Source organism: Aedes aegypti, chromosome 2 (assembly GCF_002204515.2).
Source record: "Aedes aegypti strain LVP_AGWG chromosome 2, AaegL5.0 Primary Assembly, whole genome shotgun sequence".
In the NCBI taxonomy this organism is placed as follows: Eukaryota; Metazoa; Arthropoda; class Insecta; order Diptera; family Culicidae; genus Aedes; species Aedes aegypti.
In genome coordinates, this window is record NC_035108.1 from 4,676,420 (window position 1) to 4,691,074 (window position 14,655).

At 35.5% G+C, this 14,655-nt stretch overlaps 1 protein-coding gene across 1 annotated transcript in view; it reads right to left on the reverse strand.

Moving 5' to 3' along the window:
* Positions 1 to 14,655, reverse strand: part of LOC5574895 (zinc finger MIZ domain-containing protein 2) — a 349,048-nt gene that overhangs the window by 16,257 nt on the left and 318,136 nt on the right. The window lies entirely within an intron of this gene.

Below are 14,655 nucleotides of genomic sequence, written 5' to 3' on the forward strand. Positions count from 1 at the left end.
TTTCTATGATCCACTACTTGTGTTGCTTACACAGCGCAACAAAAATTACATTTTTGCGTGTCTCAAGGATCAAATTACACAGCGTAACAAAAATGACATGTTTGCGTGTCTCAAGGATCAAATTATGTGTCTCTAGTAGATTTGGGGTTGCTGAATCTGGTGCAATCCCAGAAATGTTCCAGCACGTCACAATTTTTAGCCACAGGTCGCCAACGTTGTATAAAACAGTAGTTTTATTAATGTTTACATGAAATTTAAAGTACAATGTATCAAACTTTTTTGTAATCTAATCCACCAAACATGCAAAATAGAACTTGAACTTTCATTTCAGACATAATTTGATTGAAATTGCGCGATTAAATTTCGATTAAGTCGATTTTTTCAACATGCTTGCAGTCTCCACACAAAATTCTTCGTTTCTTCTATAAGGTAAAATACAACAATTCTCTAAACCATCAAAAAATAACTTTTCCGTATCGAAAGTATTACAAACTTCAATGATAAGTATTGTTATACACATAAAGTTTGAATTCTGTGGCAAATTAAGCCAATATATTACCTTACAAGCTGGCAAACTTGCATACAAGTTGGCTGAAATAGTCATTTTTTGCATTTTCAACAGTCGATATCTCAAAAACTAGACGTGCTATGATATTTCTGAAAACGGAAATGGATTTTGCCACCCTTAATTAAGTAAATAGCGGTATTTTGGTGCTGGAGACAAAAACGTGTTCCGCAGTGTTATGTGTCTCTAGTAGATTTGGGGTTGCTGAATCTGATGCCGTTCTCAGAAATTTCCCAGCACGTCACAATTTTCGCCAAAGTTGTATAAAACATTGGTTTAATTGATGTTTACCTAAAATTTGAGGTATATTTTATCAAACTTTTTGTGATCTTATCCACCAAGCATGCAAAAGAGGACTTAAACTTTCGTTTTATTTATATTTTGGTAGAAATTTCACGATTAAATTTAGATTAAACCGATCTTTTTGAACATGCTTGCAGTCTTCATACAAAATTCTTCGTTTCTCTTATATGGCAAAATACAATACTTTTCTGAACCATCAAAAAATAACTTTTCCGCATCAAAAATGTTATAAACTTTGATGATAAGTATTGTTATACACATAAAGTTTGAATTCTGTGGCAAATTAAGTAAATAAATTGCCATACAAGCTGGCAAACTTGCATGCAAGTTGGCTGAAATAGTAAATTTTTGTATTTTCAACAATCAATATCTCAAAAACTAGACGTGCTATGATATTTCTGTAAACAGCGATGGATTCAGCAACCCTTAATTAAGTAAATAGAGGTATTTTGATGCTGGAGACGAAAACGTGTTCTGCAGTGTTATCAGATAGATAGCACTTTTAAGTTTGGCCCATCATTCGTTTTGGCAAATCTTATGGAATTGCAGCTCGCAATTTCAAAGTAATAACACTTAGGGCCGATTTCTACACCTTCGACCGTAAACAGCTAAACTGGGTTTAAGGCCTGAGCGGTGTGGAAGAAACCACTTATTAGTCCTCATAGTTTAATTGCAGATTTTTTAAACTTCACATATTTTGAAAAAGATAACTTTTAATGTTTTCTTTTTAACTTCTGAACATCTGTATTTCTTTCAAAGTCATTATGTCAGTAAGATATTACAAGCCAGGTATTCGTTTTTCACTGGCGTTTTCTGAATATTATTCCAATAGAAACTTGGAAACGAAACTTAAGTCATTCCTGGATTCCGTGTGTATCTTTGTTCTTTTTTTTCGCTAGGTTTGGCCAAAAATCTTTGTCTCCTGCTTTGTGTCCAAACATTATTTACTCTTTCTACTCAAATTTTGGCGGAGCAGGGTTTTTGGTTTCTAAGTCAAACAAACTCTAATACAAAGTTTCTGGCGAAAATTTCTACTTGTCAATGGTTGACTTATAAAAAAATGAGTTTCATTCCTATAATTTGAATAGCCGTTTCCGGAACGAACAGCTTACGTATCCTGTAATAACATTTTTGAAAAAAAAAACGCTGACGAGACCTTTTTGGATTACTGGTAGAATTTTTGAGGAATGCCTGAGAAAATATTTAAATCATTTCGAAAACTCTGTGGGATGGTTTTTAATAAATTTTTAATCAACTTAACCTGAGCATTCCAAGCATTCGTTTTTTTTTTTCAATTTTGACAACAAACGTTTTAGAGTCTAACTGAAAGATTGGTTATTAGTTAAAACATCCCTAGAAAGTTGATTATTTAGCAAGGATAACGACCAATGCATATTTCATTCTGTTTAGAACTGTACTTGGTACACACCTGGCTAAATTTTTACTTAAGTTCCTCAGCGGATCATAACAAAATTCTTGCAATATCTATGGTGGATTACAGGCGCAATGTTGTGGTTTATTTGCCAAGCATATCTGTTGATTTGCTCTGAGATCTCTAGTAATTTTCCGCTAATCTTTTGAACTGGATCATTTTGATCTTTTTGGTGCTTAACGAGATCATTCGAAAAAATCTCGCAAGATATAGTTGTTTCAGTCATTCAGTTTACTTCTAGATTTGAACTTCATTAAGTTTATTCGAGTTTTGACATGAGCAAATCCTTCGTTTTCATAAGCTTCGATTTTAAGATCATCTATTTTCAGGGGTCTGCAAGATGTTTGTAGACCTACAGAAGGGCCGCAATTTCAAAAAGGTTAGGAATCACTGCTCTATTAGTAGGAGCCTTAGCCTAAAGTTTTCGGGAGAAATCTGACAGTAACATTTATGTATGGTATCTCCAAAAATTTATTGTTTGCTTAGATGTTAGGCAGTCGTGCATCCCCTGGTGAAATAAAGTACTTTTGGCCATAATTTCTATTAATTCAGCAATCTTGAATATTCTATGATGACAGCAATAGTTGAAACTTACAAATTCGATGCTTTCTTGAGTTCCAAAAAGACGGCATTCAAATGATGGAATGCCCCTTTGCGATGCATCAAAATATTAAACCACGATAGGAAATATTTTCATGTTGCGTGCTACCATTTGTACTAAACTTCGTTTATTGGAAGTTGCGGAAATCTCTTTCATTCTGATTGCGATATAAATGAACCTTTTTTAAATCGGAATTCTGCTTCCAGAGACCCAGTTTCCTAAATAGCTGACAAAAACACAACTTACCGTTTTGATTCATATTCCGAACAATTAAGGCCAACAGTGACTTCAAATACATCTGATAGGCATAAATTAGCTCATAAATTTCAATTTATTTGTAAAATTTAACTGTTAATTTTTAGGTGTGGCGATAAAAATGTTTGTTTTAACTTGTTTAACATTCTTTTTACGTGAAAGTATTGAACAACATTTTGATTCAAATGCCGAAAACTGTGTGCATTGTGTCTCATATTCCGATCACCTTGATTCAAATTCCGAACAGTACGAATAAATCGTATTCAAATTAATAATTTCGCAAATAAATTTATTCGGGATAGTTTTACTGGTCTCGAACTAGATCATCATCACTACTACCGGGGTATAAAATAGATTTGAAGACGTCAAAATTGAATTGCAATTGACTGCCATTTCTTTGCAATTTGATGACATATTTCAGCGAAACATTTCAACCAAATTGCCAAACAAAAACCGAGTGTTCGGAATTTGAGACAAAACGGTACAAAGTCAAACATTAATTTACAATATGAAGTAGTTAAGAACACGTACAAACATAAAAAAATAGGTTCTAACAACGGTTGTCTAACTAACATTCCTTCCCTTCCCCGATGACCATGACGACGTGGCCGACGCCGTTATTGACTTTTAAAATTTGAGCTCTTGATTTGTGCACAATGAGGAATGGTCAGCTAATCCCAAGCCCCATTCAATAAATCTCTGTGCAACTTCGATAAACTTTCACTCTGGTCAATCACGGAGTAGCAATTTCGAATTGTAAGGTCATTTATGCTCATCATGCTCATGCTCATATCATCCTTCAAAGGAATCTACTAAGGTCTTATTCAAGAGTCTAACAATGAACTTAAAAAGAGTCCGATAAACAACCTTCAAAAAGTATTTTGTCTAAATCCAACAAAAAATTGTAGGCTAACCTAACCAAAAATTCCGCAAGCAATTTTGAAAAAGATATTTCCATCCTAAGTTTAAGAGTAACTTATGACGGATTCCATGTCAAATCGGTCAGTCACAGAACTCGACCATCATGAAACCTTGTCCCAAACATCTGTTTGCTATCAAGATTCTATGGTGAAAAAATTTAAAAAACATTTAAAATGGGGTTTTTGTGTAATTTAAAATTTAAGTTTTATTTTTGAATTTTTTATTAAATAAATAAAATAAAAAACGGTTCACTACAACTTCTTTATAGAACATTTTTCTCTAAAATCAACAGTTTCGTAGTTAGCATTTTTCAAATAAGTTGCATGAAAAAAAATTAAGGCTATTTTCAAAAGTTACACTTGAGTCAAAATGATCAATTTTTCTATGGAGAACACTTGTTCTGCCATACCAAAATCATGTGCAAAATTTAATCCAAATCGAAGACTGTCGAGCACGATTTTTATTTTTTTCGACTCATTCTGGATGGAATTCGTCTTATTCAACTTTTATTTAGCAAAAAAGTTTATTGAGCACAACTCCAAGCAATTTGCAGATAGAGTTGAGATTTTTTCTCATGTATGTTCATGGAACACACTAGAAAATCAAAAAAAAAAAAAAACACACCAAAACCATTTTTTTTTTTGATATCCACCTTCTGTAGGATTCTATGAATGTTCTGAGAAACTTGCAAATGTGCTTCTGATGAGTGAGGTCTATGTCATGGAAAGGATCCGTTAAAAAAAAAAATCGTAAGAAACTCTCTGTGCAGTTCTCGCTAAAACCAGGTCACCGAAATTCAACATGTTGAGTGCTAACAAGGTGCAAAACTCATCCTACTACTTAATATCAAAATGGCGTCAAAATCCAAGCCGGCCGCCAGATTTTTTCACTCAAATGAATACTTTTATTCTCCACTCGACTCGAAGAGAACATCAATGATTTAAAACTTATTTCATTGTTGTACAAAAATTGTTGTTTGCATTGATTGCACTCCTTATATATGTTAAAATCGTAAAACATGATTTAGAAAATCGTTCGTTTCATAGGGTAAATACCATTGCTGACCTAGTTTTAGTAGCTGTTATAAAATTTTAACACGACGAAATGCGTGTCAAATGTACAAATTGAAATTGAAACTTCCTTAGGCGGGAATTGCCTGAATGATCATTAATTTATTTTTTTAACTGTGCATCTATTTAGTTTTAGTAGCCTATCTTACTAAGTTTATTTTTCTCTGCTTCTTGAATTCAAAACTAGTGGTGTGCTCATGATAAAAAAAACGGATTTTCTGACGAAATGGCAGTCCAAAAATTGTTTAACTTTAAATGAAAGCTACGTTATTCCTCTATACGAGGGTGACCCATTTCGCATAAGGACGTTTCATATACGGACGTTTTACATAATGGACGTTACGCATAAATCAGTTTCATGCAAAACAGTTAGCTTTTTTAAGAAGGCATAAAATTCTGATTATGTCAAATGTCCGTATGCGAAACGTCTTTATGTGAAATGTCCCTCCCCCCTTTATACGATGCCTTTAAGTTTACTATGTGTTCCAAGGTAAATATTAAATATATCACGTGAAGAAATACTTTAGATTTTTAAAAAAGGGCTTTTTGTCAAATTGTTTAGCTAGCTGGCGTACGAAGGGTCCATTAATTTAGGTAAACCGAAATGATTACATAGTGACATAAAATTGTAATTCTATCGATGCGTGCCGATGAATTCAACGAGAATTGCTCCTCTAATAACTTTGTCAGATATTCTTCAGAGGGGGACGGACCTGGTGTAGTAGTAAGAACACACGCCTCTCACGCCGAGGACCTTGGATCGAATCCCATTCCCGAGATAGTCACTAAAAATTTCAGTAACGACTTCCTTCGGAAGGGAAGTAAAGCCGTTGGTTCCGAGATGAACTAGCCCAGGGCTAAACATCTCGTTAATAAAGATAGAAAAAAAAGAAAGATATCCTTCAGGAACCTTCCAGGGAATATTACCGTAAAATCTGGTGTAATTGATCAGAAGGGTGAAATTGATCATCGTATCACACGATTTTATTTATTCGTAATGGAGCACAAATATCAATGTAAGCTGCAATAAATGAACGTTGTTTGTCGTTACTATTGTCAAATTGTGTGTAGTGAAGTTTTTTGCGTTAAAGAATGTTTATTATTATGAAAATAATGTAAAATTTCAAAATCATGCACGGTGCAGTATTGACAAACACCTATAAACTTCTATTTCTAAGCAAGGATTTGAACATGGTATAAACCTGAAAGTTTGTGAGGATGCTTGAGATATATCCCTAAACCAGATTTCATTACCAAAACTCGTACCAATTAGCTCATATGGTTGAATTGATTGAATTTCTGTTAGATATCATTGAATTCCTTAGGAAATTGCATACATTTAGGCGTTTTCCGCGTAATTGTTGAAATTTAACTGTTCGTTATGTATATAAATATTGCATTGTTAAGAGAGCTCAAATTTATCATGTAGAGTTGTTTTGAAAACTAACAATAATGGCATTGACTAGTGATCAATTTCACCCCGAAATGAGATCCCCTGATTTTTTATTTTAGAGATATTTGTTAACACTAAAATGACATTTGTTAGAAAATTTCGCTACATGAGTCGATGAGGCTCACCTTCGTACTTGTTTTCCTGCATTTAGTTGTTTGGCATTGTTAACATTATAGAAAACAGACTAGAAAAACCGTGAAAAATGATCAATTTCACCCGAAATTACGGTACTATAGATATCATCAAAAAATCTCTCTAGAAGTCCTGCTGGTCAAAAGGATTCCGAAAATGGTTTGAGAGTAAACATACAAAAATTCCAAATTTGCTCAACAATTACAATTTTTTACCAGGGTCTCAAGAAAGCTTGAAGGTCGTCAGTAAATTGATATAATTTTCCAAGATTGAACCAAAAGTATGCATAAAATTTCGTATTCATACCTCTTTGAACGACGCGTGAAAAAATTAAGCAAAACTAACCAACAAAATTACATTGGAAATATCACTTTGCGTTTAAAAGTTCAACAAAGCAGGTTACATTTTTGAAATATTTGTAATGCAAAAATTGCTACTCAATTATCAAAGCTCAAAGCTCTTATGCAAATTATTATGTTTATTTATAAGGAATTATTATCGTGTACCCCCTAGGATGTCGCCATGGCTTTCTAGGGCACCATGGACTACCGGTTGGGGAACCCTAATTTAGAATCAAGAACCAAGAAAAATGTTGTCCAACATTTTTGATTTTTTCCCATCTGTGAATGCTTATGAATGCTGATTACACTTTTTATAGAAAACGACGATGTTTTGAATGTTATGGTCACATTACAAATGATAGAAGACAACTAGAAAGATTAGGAAAAATATGTTTTCTATCAACATTTATGTTTTGAGCGAGTTTGGTGTTGAACGCCAAAGTGATCCATAACTGTGTGTGATCCGTAATTGTGAGGGCATGGTGTTTAAATCCGATTTGGATGAACCATGAAGAACATACAGTCAACTTGATATTCCTCATCGAGCTGGAGAACCATTGTTAAAGTTGGTTTTCATGGCTACCTCGATCGCATTTGTCTTGGATTCTGTAACTCAACACCTCCCTAACTCAATAATTCCTTCAATATCGAGTTATGGAGAAATGACTTAAATTAGTATTAAATTCAACTCTTTTGATGGATAAAAAAACATTTTTTACAGATGTTCAATGAACATTGTTCATAGAAAAACACGTGGCCATAGAAAGAGCCCCTCGTTAGTCAAAAACCACAATAGACCATAAGAGAGAAGGGTTGCTAAAATGATCAAAATCAATCTACAAAGTTTCTGGATGACCCCTGATCAGTTGTTAATCAGCAATTTCCCGAAAATAAGCACGAACTGTTCTGCAGCTATGACCGAGCACTTTTCGCCGAAAACCAATAAATCGTAATTATTACAACCTCGAACGGCAGCCAGCGAATAACTTCACTTCTCTTTCTGTCTCTCTCTCTCTCTCTCTCTTTTCAGCAGTCAGTGGTGGTAGCAGCGTGGTCGATGCACGCATAACATTCAAAAGTGGCTCAACAATAACAAAGTGGTTATTGATATAAATAATTAAATCAGCCTCGACTGCCTCTCCACCCCCTTCATCGCACCATGAGTCGCGGTCAGTCTTGGAGTTTGGCGGTCTGCAAGCGGCCGCGGTGTGTATGTGAATGTGCAATGCAAGAAATCCGTGGAAAAAATCGGTCTGTTCATAAAATTAATTCAGATTAAAAGTGCCCTGCGTTTTTTTTTTTTCATTTCATCGCCACTGACGCACATGAAATCGACACAGACACTGAACGAACATACGTTGAATCTGATGGTGGTGGGGGAAGTGTGGGGTAGGGACTTAATAATTATTGTCGAATTTGATTTTTTTTCCCTCTGGGGCTGACCACAGTTGGCCATGCAGCGCCAGAACGGGAGTCAAGAGTCAGGGCCTGCTGAGTGTTTTGGGGAGGAAGGTACTTTGCATCATTCTACGTGGAATAATGGTGAGGGAAGGGGTAGAGCACAAGGTTTAGGGACAAAATGTCGAAAGACAAAACGTCGAAATCCAAAACGTCGAATGCCAAAACGTCGAATTCCAAAACGTCGAAAGGGACAAAACGTCGAATGGACAAAACGTCGAAAGCAGTCATTTTTCAAGCGAAGGTAAAGATAACAATAACGTTGCCAAGGAATATATGGTTGCGATACGAACGGCGTTGGGTACTGCACAATTTGCAATGTTCATCAAAGTAAGCATAGAACGTATTTTCACAAAAATGTCAATTTTACACTTAGTTCGGACCAGAGAAGAAGCAATGCAGCACCTTGAGAGGAAGATTGAAAATGAAGCCAAAATGAATACCAAGACATTTATCCTTCTTTCGCCGCACCTCTGGACTCACATAACGGCAGAGAAAATTCACCCCAAAAGCAGTTCACTGTTCATATTTTTTCCTGTTCTTCGTGAGCGAACAAAATCTTCTTTTCTATCAGATGAATCAGAATGCGGGAGCTCCAACAATTTTCTGTATTTAGAGCGTAAGCATTTTACCTTAGCATAATTTGTTTTTTTTATTTAAAACAAGCTAGTTTCATCTCAAAAAGCTCGTTTTTTTCTATTATTTTTGTGATTATTTATCAGTTTAACAAACTCTTCAAATTCGTTGCAGCAATTGTTTAAAAATGAAGCTATCTGTTAATAAATAGTGTATTACTTATTCTTTTAAAAATACACTCGTTCTTTTAACAAATTGGTGCCGTAAATTTCATCACATTAACAACTGGATTTTTGACAATTAGTGTATTTTTTATTCTTTAAAAATTTACTCGTTCTTCTCTCGAATAGGAATAATTTTAATTCGCTCTTCAGAAACAGAAATCCTTCACCAGGATATCCAGTAAGTTTTTAAACATGTTCTATGAAACAAAATTGTATACTTTTGACAGCATTGGCTTTTTTGTGTGAAGAATGTATATGACTAATTGATAAGAACAAAACAAGCATCAATTGAAAGTTTTAATTCAAAACATTTCTCATGACATGAATCTAGTGCATAGATTGGTATAACATTTTCACCGCAGCTCCAAAATTCAGAGCTTTTTATAATCAAACTTTTGAGTTATCGCAAATCTGCAATTTTGACAGAAATGATAACAGTCTGGAATTTAAAATAATTCTTAAATATAAATTCTTAGAACTATTTGCCCTTCTGCAAAAACAAAAAAAAAAATATGAAAGTTTGTAGAATAATATTTTTGAGAAAAACTGATTGTTTTCAAAATATTTCTTGCTGGTTTTCGCAAAATAGAAGATTTTCAAAAACTTTAAAATTTTGTGTTTCAAATATTTTGATTTTCCAATTAAGTGAAATTCATGTTATTTTTGAGCTGCGGTGAAAATTTCTCGTCAATCGGTCCACTAGAAGCCGAGATCTATTTGGAATGAAAAATGGCCAATTTGTACTTTATACAGCCCACTACTGTATTTTTCACTGATTTAATTGCTCAAAGCATTGTTTAGTATTTGGACTTTACATTACATTTTTTCGGGTTTCATCGTTTTTTTTTTTGTTTTAATCGAATAAGTCGACATTTCGTTCACGTTATTTTTTCCTTTCGACGTTTTGGCATTCGACGTTTTGTCTTTCGACGTTCTGTCTTTTCGACGTTTTGTCCCTTCGACATTTTGTCCTTTCGACGTTTTGGCATTCGTCGTTTTGGCATTCGACATTTTGTCTTTCGACGTTTTGTCACCCAACCAGAGCACAAGCATCGTGGTAATCATTTCGTTCAATTTCACTTAGTTATTATTATTATCGTTTTATATGTTCATTCGAATTGGCTTTTTCTTCTTCTTCTTCTTCTTCTTGGCATTAACGTCCCCACTGGGACATAGCCGGCTACTCAGCGTAGTGTTCTTATGAGCACTTCCACAGTTATTAACTGAGAGCTTTCTTTGCCTAAGTTGCCATTTTCGCATTCGTATATCGTGTGGCAGGTACGATGATACTCTATGCCCAGGGAAGTCAAGGAAATTTCCATTACGAAAAGATCCTGGACCGACCGGGATTCGAACCCAGACACCTTCAGCATGGCTTTGCTTTGTAGCCGCGGACTCTAACCACTCGGCTAAGGAAGGCCCCTGAATTGGCTTTTTACTTTTCTCGAATGGTTGACAGTGGAAAGATTTTCGATTAAATGAAAGCAGGATGCTTTCATTTTTCCTGCATTTTTATAAAACTTTAAATTCATGCTTTTATTCTTTGGTGTTTCAACTACTCTTCAAAAACGAATCGTGAAAATTAATTCCCTCTGGAGAGAAAACAATGTCCCGTACGCAATAGAAAAGCTGCATCAAAATAATTGGGTTTTAAACTTTTCCAAACTTTTTCTGAGCACAACAGTATTTTTTAGATGAAAAATCTAAAAAAAATACTATTGTGCATATCTAAATAACAAGAAATTTTTAAAAAATCGAAATAAAAAAATGTGATCATTGAAAATGGATATTATAATGACAGGTCGCGTTTACCAAAAAATTGGTTTTGGGATTATCGTACACATTTTGTTTACAAATTGCAAAGAAGGCAATGTTGTGACGAATCAACACAGGTTGTCCAAATGGCCATGGATGAACTTAAACATCTAATTTACCGTTTCTTAATGCAATTTAACCCGAATTCAAAATATTGAAACACGGCTTATAGCTTATATGTCAATAAATATTAAATTGATTCAAGAGTAACCACAAAATTGAAAAATTCATTCTCCCTGACTATCATTTCATCTGATCGATAAAATACAATGTATACGACATGTATTCACAAACAAAGCGACGCAACAAATCCCTAATAGGAAGCCATCTCCCTGTCACACTCAGTTACGGCAATACACCAACAAGATTTTGTCGGAGAGCGAGGAAATCCTTTATGAAGATGGGAAATAATCACTTGACTTTTCCTTCAGATTCTCCCCAATACGATAGACATACGCAACACAACGGAGCAATCTAAAGTGATCTAATCACCCTCTTCTCAAGATACCAGTTGTAGGACATCGAAAAACTTCCTCAACCAGTCATTTTGGTATCTTCCCCCTCTGGAAGAAGGCTCAAAATAGGATTCGACGCAATCGTAGCAGTCTGAGATTGCGATGCGAATCCAAAAATAGACCCATCTGTCAATAAGCTTCCGAGAAGAGCCAAGGCCTGCTTGACCAAATATGTCCCAGCCGATTAAAACACCGCACTTTCATCAAACTAATTAACAATAACAAACTCCCAGCGGTCTAATTTTACCCCATGATGTTCTAACGACATCAATCACAGCGAAAATTCCAACAAAACATACACACCGACAGCGAAAATAGGATATCGCAAAACGCAACCCTCTCTCGTGAAAAACGATGACGCTTTGCTTGAACGGTGTGTGACGCGCGCGAAGAAATTACCCCGAAGCTCTCACTCGCACTCGCTTACCCTAAGGGGAAACGGCTGGAAAATGCTAAATTAAGTTGAAAACAAGCAAATCAATATACGCACATGTTCGACAAAACCGAATCGAAACAGAAAAAAAAACACACAGGAATAGAAAAGTAAAATCAGCATATGTAACTCTCGGCAGCAATGGCGCACACACATCGACAAATCGGGCCTGTGTTATTGTAACGAAGCAATCCAGATTTCGACACCCTCCGGTAAAAACGTCGTCGTCGCCTACTTGTTTCTCACACTCACTTCGCCACCCCGCGCCAAAAGCGACACGGGTTGCTGCCGAAAAAAAAAAAAACAGAACTCCGAGTGAGTGAGTGAGCTCCTAGCTACTACAATTCTACGCAACAAAATCGAGTAGCAGCACCCGAAAAGGCACGGCAGTTAGTGGTGCGCGGTGGCTTGATATTACCCTAAAATAAATCAAATTTATTCATAAACCAACAACATCAACACTCTGGACTGCTCTGTCGGGCAATGGAAATAGCAAGTGAGAAGGCAGGCGGGAGCTGCCGCGCGCAACAGCCAACTATGATTGCCAACAGGAAGGGAAGTCTAATACTCGTTCACTCACTTACTCGCTGCATGGAGTGCACAGTGCTGCTGGCTGAACAGCACGGTTAGATAGAAGTGGAAAAGCTAAAAGGTTCGAGCTTCACGGTTTTCCCTAGGATTGTCTGAGCGATTGTTGGTGGAAAGGATACAGGGTTGCCAGAAATGAGAAGTTGGGGATCTAAATTAGAGTTATGAAATGTATATCATGTCAATTCAAGACAATCGATTATAACTTACACCCAGAGCAAGACCTAATACAAAAATTGTATAATATTGTTGCATGAACATAAAAGGTTGGATTTCTTACCGGGAAATGTATGATTTTGATATAAATTCTGTATAACAAACTTAAATTTACTATATATGCAACGATATTATACAATAATTGTAAGGGTTTCATGCAAAATTGTATTCAAATCTTACTGGTTATAGCACTGGTTTAGTCCAGCCTAAGAAAAAATGTTTTTAAAAATTATATGGGAAGCCCTATTTATGTAAGGAATATGTCAAGCTTTCAATCCATATTATGCATGAAAAATTTCGGAACTGAGCTGAAACCATTTTTCGCTTTGTAAATCTTGTTGGCTACCAGTACCAGTTTCGGCCAGAGATTTACCTTTGTTTTCCAAATTGGCCAATGATGCTTTGGTCATAAAACGGAACTGTTCCTAAAGATGGCCTCGCGGAATCTGTGTCAGGTTATCTGGATGGGCCACATCAATTGGTTTTCTTCGTTTTTTCTTCGTTTATTGACATGGTCATTTGAATTCATGAAGATTAAGATGTCGGACGGAAAGTTATGCTCATAACATGTGAATGTTCCTAGCGAGGCCCTGACTGAACCTGTGCCAGGTGCTCTGAAGTGGCCACACCCACTATGTTAATTCTACGTTAATTGATATGTTCATTCGAAACCATGAAGATTGAGACGTCAGATGGCATGTTTTGCGCATAAAACGCAAATGTCCCCAAAGCAATCCTTTCGGAACCTGTGTCTGGTTCTGGAATTTATTCTTCATGTCGCAGGAAATGGTTTAGTTATAAAACGTAAATGTCCGCAAAGGACCCTGGCGACCGGTTCCATGCTGTTCTGGAAAGGCCACCTATTTCAAATTATGTTCAAATGATCACATTCAACCATTTTCATACGTTTTCCATTAAGACTATGGTGTTGTAATTGAAACAAATAAAACATCAAATTTAGCACCGTTGTGACATCAGTACAACCCGAAATATCTCCGATCCGAAGTCAGCATTGTCCATTTATGGCATACACTTGTACCTTTTGAAAGTACACCGAGGGTGGTTTAAAAAATCGAATGAAAATTGATGAAATGACAGCTATTTGAAAATGCCTCGTTGGGAGTCGGGACGTAAAGGTTAAAAAAGGGTGGCTTAGAATTCTAAAATGTTTGGGGAGCTTTCCCAAAAATGTAGTTTGAAAATTTTGGAGCAAACAATATTTTAGAAAACTGAGAGATTATTTTCCAAGAATTTCTTTAGAAATTTTTCCAGAGATCTCTTCAAAGAGGTATACAGGAATACACACAGAAGTTCGTCCAAAGATTTCTACAGTAAGGATTAACAAAAATAGCTTTCTCTTAGAATCATGGGAGTTTTGTTCGATTTTTTTCTCTTGGATCAAGAAAAGACTAATTTTACTTTGTGGATTCCTCCAATGCTATTTACAGAGTTTCTTTCAACAGCTGCTCGAGAGGTTTTGTCAGAAATTCCAAGAAAGATTCTCCTCAAATTTCCTTTTTAAGAACTCCTAAAATTTAAGTAATATCTCAATTTATTCTTTTAAAGATTTCTTAGTAAATCAATATAAACACTTCCATTTCTTAGGATTTGTGCTTATGTGAGAGCCTCGACATCACTCATCAGACACTATGCGAGCCAGAACTCAACACTTTTTGTTCTTACAACGATAAAAAGGATCCACTTCATCATAAATTTTCACAATAAATCTTCCACCAGTTATTCCTGCGGTGCAATGA